The sequence below is a fragment of the Herpailurus yagouaroundi genome, unplaced genomic scaffold (assembly GCF_014898765.1).
Source record: "Herpailurus yagouaroundi ecotype Mexico unplaced genomic scaffold, PumYag 162, whole genome shotgun sequence".
Lineage (NCBI taxonomy): Eukaryota > Metazoa > Chordata > Mammalia > Carnivora > Felidae > Herpailurus > Herpailurus yagouaroundi.
The window spans coordinates 30,872,842-30,888,887 of NW_024412403.1; the positions used below are offsets into that span (position 1 = coordinate 30,872,842).

The 16,046-nt window shown below is 35.3% G+C and overlaps 1 protein-coding gene across 19 annotated transcripts in view; it reads left to right on the forward strand.

Moving 5' to 3' along the window:
• ROBO2 (roundabout guidance receptor 2) overlaps nt 1-16,046 on the forward strand; it is a 1,749,879-nt gene that overhangs the window by 1,189,271 nt on the left and 544,562 nt on the right. The gene's annotated exons all lie outside the window — the stretch shown is intronic.

Below are 16,046 nucleotides of genomic sequence, written 5' to 3' on the forward strand. Positions count from 1 at the left end.
ATATTATATTATATTATATTATATTATATTATATTATATTATATTATTATGTTAGTATTGCTAAATCTAACTTTTAACAAACGACCTTAAAAAGAATATACTCCCTAGATTATATTAACTCTTTTATTACTTCCAGTCTGAACTCAGGAATCACTACCCTAGGTGTGTAGGGGAGAATACAGGAACAATGACAGCAACTCTATTTGTTTATTTTTTCTACCAACAAAACTCATCAGGGAAGAAACCTGGTTTTTAAAAGGACAAAATGTTTATACATGGAAGGGTCTTGTTCAGTCTTGGGAGTCAGCAATAGTTAAAGGCTTGACCTCTGGCACTTAAAAAAAAAAAAAAAAAAATAAAAAAATAAATATATATATATATATATATATATATATATATATATATATATATTTGTTCAGCAGATAGCCCGAATAGCACTAGTAAGTCAAGAGGTCAATGCTTTGCATCTATGTGAACATTGCCTTCATAAGTTCATACATTATTTTCCAGAATGTATTAAAATACATGATAGATTTGTTTATTATTATTATTATTATTATTATTATGGTTTATAGGTAAGGATCAAATTTGTGTCCTAATTTAAACAGTACCATGCAATTTTGATATTAGCTATTCTGTGGAAAGATTTTATCTGGAATTGATCATTAATAAGATGGTAACAATTGGATGTAAAAAATTTACTCTTCACCTTTCTGGTTGTACCAGTAGGTCTTCATAGATAAGAAAATTGAGATGCTTCAAGATGCACGAGACTTATTTATGTAGCTGGGAAGGGAGTGCAAAATAATAGCTCAACGTCTCATGTCTGTAATTAAACTTGGTAGTTATACTCATGTGCTACATGGTATCAAACTGGATTGGGAAACTTGCATATATGTGTGTTGCAATTCTCTGGAATACGTCAGCTTTACACAGGGAAGCATCTTTTAGTAAATAAAATCATATGATTTCTTCTTCAGCTACCTAGATGAAAGCTTTTGTTCTTAAGTGTCTGAACTTTTGATTTACAGTTTGTACCAGGAAATCTGAAACACACTAATGCTTGAAATGTGTATGTCCAATACGAAAGGCTACAAGAATTCTAAAACCCAAATTTGTTTTGTGAAGTACTTTGCAATAGGGGCATTAGAACCTTAGCTAGCAATGCTATTTTGCACAAGGCCCCAGGTAATTTCATTTTTATAATTGACTTCAAAAAGTAGCTAAATTAGATGCAGCTTAGTGAGATTTGAAATGTACACACAAAAACCTCAAAAATAAATATTCCTGACTCTTCTATTTTTATTTTGAAATATCTTATTCCTGGAATTTTTCAAACACATTGAAATATTTCAATGTCAAATTCCATTGATTTCCCCCCCCACTTCCCTTTATAGGAAATGTTATCGGCATTATTCTCCCATTTTATAGATAAAATGAAGCCCGTGATGGTTAAGTGATGAAGACTTAGGCAATAAGCTAATGGAGATTTGAAGACCAGATCCTGATTAGTCTAATTTTAATTTTAGGGAATTGTGCCATATTTGGGAAAACACTCTAATTGAAATCTGGCCTACTCCATAAATAGCAATAAAGAATTTTTAATTAAAATGATTTTTTTAATTTTATCTACTCAGCAACAAATATCTGTTTTTAATCTTCAACTAATTTTTCTTCTTAATATTAAAGTTTATCTAAATTGCCAGTCATTTTATTGTTGGGCAGCTATAAACATTTTTTCCCCTGAACCTTAGCTTTGTTAAAATTCTTCCCTACATGCATTCATCTTGTGTTTTTATTTAATCTAAAGATTGCTCGCTTTCCTACTTGTGTCATTAATAATCAATCACACTTGTTTTAGGAGGAAAATTTTAAACCATGATTTTCTTCTTGTGTAATGTGACAGTAGCACTTTTTATTTTTAAATCAATGAGCTTTGAGAAATTCTAAAAATACTTTTTGACCTAGAGAGGAAAACAAGAAGGCTTCTAAATTGGATTTAGCTAGTGAATAAAATTCTTTCTTCTAATGCCGTGTCAACAGTTCATGCCATTTGAGGCAACACAAGATCAAATAATACCCATTTATATGCTACTCATCTCTTTCACATTAGATCATCAGTCATCTGTCTTTCCTTATGTGTTTCATAAAATGTATTAATATGGAAATTTGGGTCAAAGCATTGTGGTATTTCAGTATTATTTGTTACCAAGGTATATATTTTTAAATAAAATGATACAACAATAGTGATAGATGAGGTACATGTTTGGTCTTCATAATTTAGAACACGTAACCTAAATGCTCAATTATGACACATCTCTTTTTCATCCAGTAAAGGAAGGAATGGAAGCCTAGCAACACTGTGTATGAGAACTATAAGGTAGCTTGAAAGATTGGTGAGCACCATAAGTTGGGAAAGTAGATTTTTTTTGTTACGTAAAATAGTCCTTGAAAGAGAATTGAAAATTGGGTTAAGGAGGTGATGATTAAAGTCAGAGATGAGTCAATAAGTTGTCAAATCATTCAGAAAAGACTATATATCAGATTTTGAACTGAAAATAGCAGTGAAGATTGAAAGAAGGAAATAGTATGAGTCATATTTAGAAATTATAAGGCATATCACTTTATGGTCAGTTTAGGGATTCAGGGGATACGAGATGATTCCCAGTGGTTGCTTCTTTGGTTTTTTGTTTGTTTTTGTTTCTGTCGAGTGACTAGGTCTATAGTGCTACATCCGTAGGGGTGGCGGGTACAGGAGAGAAGAAACAACTGAAATGGGAATAGGAGATTGAGGTGAGCTTTGGCTGTATTGTTTGACATACCAATGAGACCTCGAGGTAAACATATCTCATGTTCCATTAAAAAGGGAATTTCTAGAATTGAGAAGAGAGGTCTTTACCACATAGAGGGTAAAGTGATGAGAGGAGAAAAAGAAGTAGACATGACTGCCCAGGCAGGCTGTGGTCAGGGATGGTTAATAAGGGCTGAGGTCACTCCTGTTGCTTGGAACCCCCATATTTAATGGTGGACAAAGGAAAGAAGTACTGGCTCAGGAGGCTCTGAGAGGTATCAGTGTGATGGCGTATGGGGAGTGAAGGGACAAGAAAAGGAAACAATTTTAAGAAAGAAAAAGTATTTTGCAATGCAAATGTCATGTGATGGTTAAATACGAAGTACCTGTGGGCTCTAGGAGTGGAAAGTGAACATGTCAGCTGAAGAATGAATCAGCGGTGGAATTGGGGTGGCAAATGCTGCCATTCTCCCAAGAATTTAGCTGTGAGTGGATTGTGAGGGAACTAGAGTAAGGTATCTAGGTCTCTGCACTATTGCCATCTGGGGTTGGATAATTCTTTGTTGTGGGGCTGTGCTCTGCATTGCAGGATGTTTAACAGCACCTCTGGCCTTTGCCTAGGAGATGGCAATAAGACCCGCTCCCCCCCCCCAACCCCCCCCCCCCCCCCCCCCCCGCCCCCGTCCCAGTTGTGACAACCAAAAATGTCTCTGGACTGCCAGTTGTGTCTTGAGGGGTCAAAATCAGTTGAGAATTACTGATCTCTGGTATCTAGGTGATTAAGAGTATACGGATAAGTAGCAAACTTGTTACAACTTTTATTGTGAAAAGATTATTGATTAAAAAATACGATAATTTTTGGACTCTTTGCTTCACCTTGATTTTCATTTTTAATTTCAAAAATCTTGGTTTCTGCTGTCAAATGAAATGTGCAATTTTATTGATAACCATCTATCTTGGCAGGTTGTAGAGAAGTCAGCCCATTCTTTACCATACTGTAAAAACACTTTTTTGTTTTCCTTTCATACAAACTTCAGTTTTATGTAACATAATAATGCGCTTGAGGAAAAAAAAAAACATTCAAGAGGGCATCATTGATATGGAGTGTCCAATCACTTACCTCATGTTTGCTTTCTCCCTCTTAGTTTGTAAAGAAAAAAAAAAAAGCAATCCAGAAAGTACTTTTCAAATCACTTGAACTCAAGAAAGGTATTCAGGTGAAAGCAACTTTTACATATTTGGGAAACAGAATTGCGGGATTCCCACCAAAGCACCTGGCACCGAAGATGTTAATACAGTTTTCCAGTGAGCCCAAGAGAGTGGAGGCATAGCTGATGCAGATAGGATTTCAGTGTGAACACCAGTTGTCCCTGTGTTTGGAGCAGAAGGAGCACAGGGGTCCTTACACATTTTGTGGCTGCCTGTGATATAGCCTGAGTCAGTGGTAACCCCTAGAGATAGCAGCTGTAGCCCCAGGTGGTAAATATATGACAGCAGCTTGATCTATCGACCAGGGTAAGAGGGGGTTCTGGCCTAAATGAAAATTCATGAAAAATTGATGAAGTCCCCAGATTATGTTTTCTGTTTCCTTTTCTCAGCACTATGCCACTGTAGAGAGGGGAGATTAAATGAGGTGCTGAACGCTTTAGTGGCAAGGAGGTTGTGGTTCAAAGGTCAGGGGTCACATAAAACCGATCTCTCTCTCTCTCTCTCTCTCTTTCTCTCTCTCTCTATATTTGCTTTCCTTACTTCGAAAGCAAAATACAAAAACTTTTCAGATTAGCTCTGATAGACTTTTGCTTTGATAAAAATAAAATGGCAAAATATTTAAAAGGTGGCTTTTGATGCAACTACAAAAGAGAGAATAGATGCGGTTTATAATTTAATTGGGGAACTAGAAATAGATGGAATTCCATGACTGTGGGTTGATCTTTCTTTCTTTCTTCCTTTCTTTCTTTCTTTCTTTCTTTCTTTCTTTCTTTCTTTCTTCTCTTTCTTTCTGTTTCTGTGTATCAAAACTCATGCTGCAAGAAAGTCATTTAGACAAGGAAAAGGTCTTGCATTATTTATAGGTCACAGATTGCTAGAATAGCAAAGCTATGGAACACTCTGCAAACATAATGATCCTGTTTGCTTTAAATCCACAACTAAATTGATGTTTTATCTGTACAAGGAAGAGAGGTTACAGAAGTAGACTGACTTTAGTAATAGAGGTCACAGGTGGCATTAAAAATGAACACAAGGTAGTTTCTTGATATTTCCAAGTTGATATATATGTGACTTTTTTCTTTTTCTTTCATTTTATTTTGGCTGCAAATGAATGTTAGCCAGGCAAATTACCTTTATATTCCATAAAGACACAAAATAAATTAAATTTCAAAAAATGTTGAACCATGGAGAACGTTTTTAAAAACATTGCTTTATTGCTTTATTTAATTCACTTACCATACAATCTGCCATTAAAAGTGTACAATTCATTGTTTTTCAGTACATTCACAGAGTTGCCCAACCCACATCACAATTTGATGTAGAACATTTTCATCACTCTTAAAGGAAACCCTATACCCATTAGCAGTCAATCCCCATTCCTCTCAAACCCTCCTGCTTCAGCCCTGAGCAAAGACTAATCTTTCCATCCCTGTACATTTGCCTAGTCTGGATATTTCATATAAATGGAATCATATAGTATATGGTCTATGTGACTAACTTTTTTTCCTTATTATAATGTTTTCAAGGATTATCCTTGTTATGACATGTATCAGTACTGCATTCCTTTATATTGCTGAATAATACTCTATAGAATGGATGTACCCCATTTTATACATCTGCTCATTGGTTGATACGCATTTGGATTTTCTCCACTTTTTATATGTTATGAATAATGCTGCTATGAACATTCCTGTGCAAGTTTTTTTTTGTGTAGAAATTTGGTTTCATTTGGGTATTCTCTTGGGTATATATCTAAGGATAGAATTGCTGTCATATGGCTGGTAAATCTGTTTCACTTTTTGAGGAACTTACATGTAACTTTGAAGTTATCACACCATAACTATCCTAAAAGAAATAAACATACAAACAAACCTATCCTTTTTAATGCATCAGAGACAGTGAGTCAATCTGGAGCTGATATTCGTAGATTTGGACCATAAAGAATGTAGGTGCAACTGATTTCTTCATGATTTTTCTATTTGTATTTGTACAAATTTTAAGAAAGAATTCAGAATTTTTTATTGTAGGTTAGGGAATATTAATAGCTGAAAAATGTTCATAGCCCAAAGTATTTGAGCCATGTTATGGGCTGAATTGTGTTCCCCCCAAATTTATATGCTGAAGCTCTAACCCTTAGTATCTCAGACTGTGAGTTTATTTGAAGGTAGAACCATTAGAATGGTTAGAATGCAGCCACTACATTAGGTCCTAATTCAATCAGACTGGTATCCTTATAAGAGAAAAATTGGACATGTAGAGAGACACCAGGGAGACAAGTGCAGAAAGGAAATACCTTGTGAGGACACAGCAAAAAGGGGGAGGCCAGGGAGGGAGACCTCAGAAGAAGCGGAACCCTACAACACCTCAATCTCAGATTCTGAGCTTCCAGAACTGTGAGAAAATAAATTTATGTTGTTTAAACCACCCAATCTTATGGCAGCTATAGCAAATTAATACAGGCCATTAATCTTAAGACAAGAATAATCCCTTCTAACAGATAGTATTAAGAGGAAAGTAATGTTGAGAATCAAATATTGTTTGCATTCTATAGATTTTGTTCTGCCCCACAGTGCTGGTCTGAGGTTGGTTTAAAAGAAATCTGTAAACTCAGTAGAATGTATTATAAGCCATGAATGTATAGGCATCAATCAATCTAAAATATCTTTACCTGGGGGCTCCTGGATGGCTCAATCTATAGAGCCTATGACTCTGCATCTTGGGTTGTAAGTTTGAGCCCCACATTGGGTGTTGAGATTATTTAAAAAAAAATTCAACTGGGAACAAAGACAAAGTAGCAAACATTTTGGTATCAGAAAACAGATGTTTGTGGAAGCGTGTGAATGTGCACATGCATACATCTGTGTTATTTTGGGCTGTTCTGTGTGTGTACCTTTTAATTTTGTGAAACTCCATCAAATTCTTTCAAATACATGTTGTTTCCTTAAGCTTCGCAAGTGAAGGTGTGAAATTGCTGCTGCTGGGGGACATGTTTGAATTTATGGTCTATTTAAATAGGTATGCTATATTTTGATATCAGGTTTCTGTTGATTGAATTGACTGCATGCAACCCCTCTTTGGTACAAGTCTCAAGTTGCTAGTCACTCAAATTAACATGAGTTAACCCTGACTCCAGGGAAAGCACATAAATGAAGTGAAATCTTGATGTCCTTTGCCTTTCTCAAAGATTGTTTCTGAAAACAGTATTGTCCTGAGGTCTGCAAATATGTGAATACTATCCATGGAGTGACAATCAAAACTGTTCATAATGATGCCAAGATGGGTCAATACAAAACATGCTCTGGTTAGTGCTGGTTTTCAACCCCAGCAACACTGTTCAGATGTGGTTAAAAAAAAAAAAAAGTCAAGGTTTTGGAGGATTTCCCACATATAAGCCTTCAATTTATTAGCTTTTGATTAGTGTGTAAATAAAAGTTGATACGGTTGACATTATACCTAGAAAACGTAATTTTGGGCCTCAACTTATAAGCTTTTCTCTCAAGATTTGTGTTTCAGCAGAATTCGGGTCTCCAGTTTTCTTCTTTAGATTGAATTCGTTTCTGATACGTCTAATACACGTTTCTGTTTCTGTTCGCATGCAGCCCCCACAATGTTTCTATCTTTTCATGAAGGAGATTGTACTTCTTTCATGCATGAGTGGGTGTATATGGTGAGCTCATTATAAGAGTATAGAAGTGAAAACAGTACGTGAAATTTTATTCAGCTCTGCAATTTCCTCTTGTGGTAGTTGGTGGCTTCACTGGCCAAAGGGTGAGGTTCTATTGTAAAATTGATAAAGTGTTTTACTCTGTATCATTGGAATTGGTTTTTCTCTTTAAGCTATTTTCAAAAGCAAAAACAACACTCCCAACCACCATTTAAGAAAACTTAGGAGATATTTATACATTTTTGGCAATTGGATAGATGTTTTACAAGAAATAATTTGGGTTCCTGCTTGGGGTGATTTCTATTATCTCTCTAAAGTTCCTAACACTACCTTCCTGGGGCTGCTCAGAGAGCAATAGATGAGTGTTTCTGGGCCTTGGGTAGAAATGAAGCTAGGATTGTAAGGGAGACAGGTGTTTTGATGACGTGACAGACAGACTGATACATAGGCCCAGACCCTGGTGAATCCCAACAGGTTTTTTTGGTATGTTTATTTTGTTTCTGCAGAAAATCTACCATCTGTAATCATGTATTCACTGATTAATCTAAACCTGTTGTACAACTGATCCTCAAAAGGCCAACAAACAAGGTTGTCACCCTGGATTACAGGCTCCAAAAGTCTGGCTGTTTGTCTTTGGCTCACTGGGTAGCATCACAAGTAAAGGTTAGGAATTCAGCTTACATTAACATGTAAGCAGCGAAGGAGCTCTTTTTGGTTTTTTTTGTTTTTTTTTTTTTATTATCTATACCTTTCCCCCTGAAAATCAGGCCATTTCCTAGTTATACAAGTATTTATAAAAGCAATCATTATGTTTTTTAATGTGGTTATCTAACATCTAAATCTGTACCAAGATTTTTTTAACAAACTTTATAGTTTCTAAATGGAAATATAATGTAACTATTTTGTTTTCATAACAGAAGTCATATTTATTTTTAAAATTTTTTTTTTAACATTTATTTTTGAGACAGAGAGAGACACAGCATGAACGGGGGAGGGGCAGAGAGAGAGGGAGACACAGAATCAGAAGCAGGCTCCAGGCTCTGAGCCATCAGCTCAGAGCCAACGCGGGGCTTGAACTCGTGGACCTCGAGATTGTGACCTGAGCTGAAGTCGGACGCTTAACTGACTGAGCCACCCAGGCGCCCCAGAAGTCATATTTAATATAAACCATTTTATATGTATTAACTGGCCTCATTTTTCTCTTCCTTGTTTTCTCTGCTTATTCACATTGAGTGAGCATATTCAGTATTTTTCCTTAAGTCCTTTAAAACATCTTTATTGGGTTTCTAGTTGTTAGGAACTGAAAGTGGTTTAAGAGATCCAGGTCTCAGTGGTCCTTGTGTTACTAGTGAGAGGGTTGGGCAGCCTCATCACGTGACCCTCCACTGTGGTGTAGGGTAAGGGCCTTCTGACAGAGCATGCCATTGGAGGTCAAAGTGGCACCAAATGCTTCTGGATCAATATGAATGCAAGTGGCCTTCAGAAACCGGAGAGAAGTATAAAAGCAAAGGCCTAAGGTTGTGTTTGGCCAGTGTGGGAGAAAATGAGCATATGTTGATTTGGAAAATGGATGTAGGGGAGTAGAGGGAGATAATTTAAATAAGGAAATAGAGATTGGTAATGAGTCAACATCCGAAGGAGCTTACTGCATTTTCCTTGAAGATCTAAGGCAGTCCTTGGGTGTTTTTGATTAAGGAGTGTTACTTGGAAGTGTGGTATTAAGGAGATTTGTTAAACACAATGTGTGTTGGATGGGAGCATGGGGGTTCATGGGTGGGGAGATCTACCGCAAGTTAAGGTACAGTAGGATGAGTGTTGAGTTACGCTGATGAATTAAGTCGGTATCAGAAAAAGGAGAGATGGCATTCCAAAAGAGAATTGATAAGCATTTAAGTCATGAAGATGGGTTCTTGGGATGATATAAATTCTGTTTGCTATACTTTTGTACAGTACTAACTGCTAAGTATACAGCTAGGTATTGAGGATACAAATATTTAGAGCAAGTGTTGTTTAACGTGTATAAAGTTTCATTGTCATAAGATGAAAAAGACCTGGAGATCCGTTACACAACAATGTGAATATACTTATCATTACTGAACTGTGCACTTAAAAATGGTTAAGATAGTATACTTTATATTACGTATTTTTTTAAAACTTCAGTTGAAAACCACCACAACAACAACACAACAGAGTAAGACATGACTCATAAAGTCACAGCGTGTTAACATATTGATACAACATGTGGTATGTCCTCTGGCTGACATTCTGAGGGGATTCAAAGGAAGAAGGGGTTGATTCTGCTAAGAGAACTGCAGAAGTGGAATGATTTCTCTGGGTAGAAAATGAATAATACGAATTGCTACTGCTTACTAAATGGCAGGCTTCTTTTTTAATGTCTTATGATTTATAAGTTCTCAAAGTAACCCTGTTATTTGGTCTCTATTTTATTTGAAGCCCAAAGAATTAACTCATAATTTTTTACACAGCAATAAGAGTCAGGATTTGAACTCAGGCAACCTTCCTCTAGAGTCTTCTTTGTTCACCACCAAGGTAGGAGTCCTCCTTGATTCTTTTAAACAAAATCAATCAATGTGTAGAGGAAATCATTAGCCTTTGTTTTAGTTATTTTACTCAGAAATGGTGATCTGCTTTTATAGATACAATGCTGACACCGGACTAGGTGAAGTCTAAAGCTTTGTTTTGGTGTTAAAATTCTGTGATTCATGGGATATTAAAGAAAAGAAACAACAGAAAGGGTAATCTTTTCTTTCTTTTTATTTAGTTATATATTGACATTTGAGAGCTCATTAGTTTATTCAAGTAATTTGATTTTCTCTGTACAGTTCCTAGTTGTCAAATATCAGTATCAGGAAGATTCATCACTTTCAGTTGTTATTGACATGTTTTCAGGCCAAAGCAGCTTGAAGATGAAGAATCCAATTTATAAGATGAGCCATCTATCATTTAACATCTAAAGATAACTTGACTAAGTTTTATAGAAAATGGAGCATGATAATAATAATGATACCTTTGTAATATTTCTAGAGTTTTGAGAATTATAAACATACTGACATGCATTTTCTCATAGACATTTGCTGACTTTGATAATTTCTAAGTCCAGTATGTAGTATCATTAGCATTGGTCAATTTGACTTTCAAATAACTGCTTTTAATTTTAAAATGAATTGAAAGAGGAAAGATAGTGTTTTCAGTAAGTGATATTGGAGCAATTGGCTGTCCATAGGCAAAAAAAAAACCACCAAAAAACAAAAAACAAAACCAAAAACCAAAAACCAAACCAAAACAAAAAACACCCAAAAAACCCTCAACTTAAACCACACACATTATACAAAAATGAATTAAAAATTGATCATAGATTTAAATACAAAGTATAAGACTATAACACTTTTAGAAGGTAGGATAAACCCTTTGGTGCCTAGGGCTTGGTGAAGAGTTCTTAGACATGATGCCATAATGCAAACTGTAAAACTAAATGTGACTTCATTAAAATGAGAAACATTTATTCTATGAAAGATCCTGTTTGTTTTAAAAAAATTTTTTTTAACGTTTACTTATTTTTGAGACACAGAGAGACAGAGCATGAACGGGGGAGGGTCAGAGAAAGGGAGACACAGAATCTGAAACAGGCTCCAGGGTCTGAGCTGTCAGCACAGAGCCTGACGCGGGGCTCAAACTCACGGACTGTGAGATCATGACTTGAGCTGAAGTCGGATGCTTTACTGACTGAGCCACCCAGGCACCCCGAAAGATCCTGTTAAGAGAATAAAGAGATAAGTAATATTCTAGGGGAACATATTTGTAAACAACATATATGTTAACATATATCTGATAAAAGACTCATATCTATAATGTGTAAATATCTCTTAAAACTCAACATGTTTTTCTTTTTTGTTTTGTTTCTGTTTTTGTTCATTGCATGTTTTTATTTAAATTCCAGTTAGTTAACATATAGCGTAATATTAGTTTCAGGTGCAGAATTCAGTGATTCACCACTTACATGTAACACCCTGTGTTCATCACAAGTGCCCTCCTTAATACCCATCACCCATTTAACCTGTCTCTCCGCCCACCTCCCCTCTGGTAACCATCAGTTTGTTCTCTATAGTTAAGAGTCTGTTTCTTGGTTTGCCTCTCTCTCCACCCCCCCAGCCAATGTTCATCTGTATCATTTTTTAAACCCCACATATGCATGAAATCGTATGGTGCTTGTCTTTCTCTGACATTAACACTCAACATTCACTGAAACAATCCAATTAGAAAATGAGAATAAGACAGGAAGAGATGTTTCACCAAAAAGGATCTACGGATGGCAAACAAGCACATGAAGAGATGCTAAACATCACTAGTCTTAGGGGGATGCACATTAAGAATGGGATGAGATACCACTGTGTACCTTTAGCTCAAATAAAAACTTAAATAACTAAATAATAAAATAAAATAAAAATGAAATTGTGACATTACCCAATTCTGGTGGGAAGGCAGAGAAACTGGATCTCTCATACATTATTGAGGCAAATGTAAAATTGTACAGCCGCTATGGAAAATTAAGTTGGCAGTTTCTTTGGGCACTAACCATACACTTACTATACAGTTGCACTCCTGGGCACTTACCTAAGAGACATGAAAACTTGTATCTTCACAAAACACTATATACAATTTTTAATGGCAATTTTATTTATAATGGAAACAACTCAAATGCCCCTCAATAGGAAACAACTCAAACAACAAAGCATCCATACCATGGAATACAACTCAGCAATAAAAAGGAATGAATTATTGATATAATGAGTTGGGTGGATCTCAAGGGCATTATGCTGAGTGGAAAAGGCCATTTTAAAAGGTCGCATGCTGTATGATTTCATTTATATAACCTTTTCAAAATGACAAAATTATAGTGATAGAAAGTAGATTAGGGGTTGCCAGGACTTAGGGATGATGGGCCATAGAGGCATGGGTGTGACCATAAGGGAGAACAAGTAATGATCTTTGTAGTGATGAAATAGTTGTGTATCTTGATTTTGATGGTGGTTACACAAATGTGTACATGTTGTAAAATGATATAGAACCATGTATACACACACACACATGTGCACACACACACACACACACACACACACACACTGTACCAATGTCAAGTGCCTAGTTTTGGTATTGTAGTAGAATAATTATATAAGATGTAACCATTGGGGGGGAAACTGCGTGAAGGTACAAGGACCTCTGTACTATCTTTACAACTTCCTATGAATTTGTAAAGAACTCAAAATTAGAAATTAAAATAAACAAGCTGTCCAACTCTTTTAAGTAGACAGTAAAATATACATAAGAGATATCTTATTAGGAACTGAATAATTTATTTTGTAACTCTTAAATATTTAAATGTTTTGCTCAAATACTGATGAATTCATATTTTTGTTAATTGTTCACGATCTGCTTAAAACTACTTAATCAGACTTACAAATTCATAGTTTGAAATTCATAAATTCAACATGTGGTACATACTACATACAGTTCTGTGAAATGTTCTATTTTTGATTTTGCTCCATCATGATTTTTGAACTTAATGATAGGCATTTCTTAAGGGGAAGGAGAGGTTAATGTAAAAGGGGTGTGGTTGTTCATGGGAGTACAGAGTCCCTAATGCATGATAATGAATGGGGGTCCATTATTTGGCGGCTGAAAGTCTCTTACTCTAAATTGCATTAATAGTTGAGATTAAGAAATGTAATCCAGTTTGATTCTTTACTGCTGAGAAAATGTGTGAAATATTGTCAGTAGTTCTGAGTGTCAGTTTAAATTCACCATTAAACCTGGCATACCTCTAGAAGAGAAAGATCCAGGATTTAAGACTGTCACAAGTCGGGAAAGTGGAAGGAACTGGGGTTATTCAGCCAGGAGCAATGAAGACATTGGTAGGTCTGTAGTTCTCACCAAGCACATCAAAAACTGTCACGACAAAGAGAACATACTTGTTCTGTTGACCTTTGAGGAATGAAAAGGACCAGTAGATGGAAGCTGCAGGTTTTGCCTTACATGTGGGGCAATGATCATCATGTACCTGTTCCTTCGTGGGATCTTAAGGAATTATAGGCAAACCTGAACCAATGTGATGATGTGGTCAGAAGAGAATTTTAAAAATTATGTACAACTACATATTTTAGTAGGGGTTTGCTTCATGTTTTTCCTCAAAGGAAAAACCAGCCTCCACAATAATGAAACAAAGTAACAAAACAGTGCTGGTAAACTGTTCAGTTGCAAAATAATCCTCATCACTTTCCTAGTCACAAGGAATTTCATAAGTAGAAATAATGTCCTTAAATTTAGTATTTTCATGTTTCATGAAAAGTCCTTGGAAAAATCCCATTTGTGCATACGTCTTACACATCTTATTTTGAAATCCTTTGAGATTATAAGCAATTAAATTAATTGCATTTTGTAGCCCAACCCCTCATTTATAACATATAATTCCCCAGGAACCACATGTCCAGATTCAAGAGCAGCTTGATAGAAAGCCTGATTTATTTTTGTTTTCTTCCTGGGTCTGCTTTGAATATTCTTAAAAGAAGGGGGGAAATGCTGTGTTTAATATTCATATAGGATTTTCTTTTTAAAAGCAGCTTCTCTCAAAAGCCTGTTGTTAAACAGGACTACCTAGAAAGGGGTCAACTTGCAAAACCCTTCCTAAGTACTTGTTTGGGTCTTTAGGATTGATGGATAAGCTGATAGGATCTAATCTTCAAATGTGTGTATCATTAATAGAGATGTAAGAATCTCAATTTACTTTGTCTTTTTCTTTTCTGTCACATCATAAGGAACAGCTTTACTAATGAAGTACCCAATGGTAATAACCCATTATATGCTAGAATCTCTCTTTATATCAGATGACATGCAAATGAACTGTTCTATTTCTGTGGAGAAAGAGAGACAAGGAGTGGTCTAGTTAATCATACTTGAGGGCTGCCATAGTTGTCTTCTGGGAAATATTATCATTATTCATTCTTATTTAAGGGTCCTTATCCTGTGCATAAGAAAATCTCCCATTCATTCCATTTGGGTTTGATGTTAATTACAGGGGCATTAATGGAAGCTTTCTCATAAGAAATGAATGTAGGATTAAATCAGAAAAAAAAAAAGCAACCTTCGGGTGAATCAGGTCATCATAATATCATGCATTTAGAAGCTGGCAGGTTGGAGGAACTTTAGAGATCATCAGTCTTCTTGTTCAAAAGTAGGAACTGAGGTCCTGAGAAGTGAACTGACTTAATCAGAGCTCCCAGCTGATGAGAGGCAGGCTTGAGATGACAAATAAGGGAGTCAGTTTTATGAGACAGCAAGGTAGAGAGAAGATAATTCTGGGAATTTCTTTTCCCAGAAAGCACCAGATTCTGGCCTTTTTCTACTGTTATCTAAGTCCATGATTTTGGGGAAACCTTTTAATCTCTCTGGGTCTGTTTTCTTGAATTTAAGGTAAGGAGGTTGGACTAGACCATTTGTCCTCCAGAAAAGGGAAATCGAACTGAGCTAGTATAAAGGGTCAACGTGTTTATTGGAAAAAAGATATTTCTAACATATCATTTACATTTGCTTCCAGAAAACTTGAGAACAGCCAACTTTGGATGTCAAGTAAATTTAGCAGCAGTCTTTTTAACCGGCCTTTCCTCCAACTTTCTTCTTAGCCCTGATAAGACCTTTTTTTTTTTTTTTTTAACATTTCTTCATGTGAATTCTGGTTGACAACGAGTAATTGATATTATTAATGGTAAAATGAGGTTTTTCCTTAATCTTACATGTCTTTTAAGGAATTAACTGATTATGTATCCACATCTATGCAATCCCTATTCACCTTGTCACCATGTAATTAAGTCATTTTTCTTTTTCATTCAGGCATTAGGGTCTAAGGTAAGCGGTGTTTTTTGAAAAATTATGTACATTCTCGACCAGTATTTCTGGTTTCTTTAAGTTTAATGAAAACAAACAAATATAAATTTCTAGCATATAAATTGGATTTTGTTTTGTTTATCTAGAAAGGAAATGAAGCAAATTATTTTTTTACTTATATATTTGACTTATACTTAGTGTATACAGTATTTTATTAGGTAAAATGCCTGTTTGCTATTTACCAAAATATTTTCACCTGTATTTTATAATTATATACATAAGGAGGTGTATATTAGAGCAATATTACATTTCCCTTCTCTTCGGACCAATATTATCTAAATTACTATAAAGCCTTTTCTACTGTGAATATCTGTTTGCTTGTTTTACTTTTCTTTATTTTGTATTTTACTTTCATATGTTTTACTTATTATGTACTATATTCTTATTTTAGAAAGGCTAGAAACCATAGAAAAGTAATAAAATAAA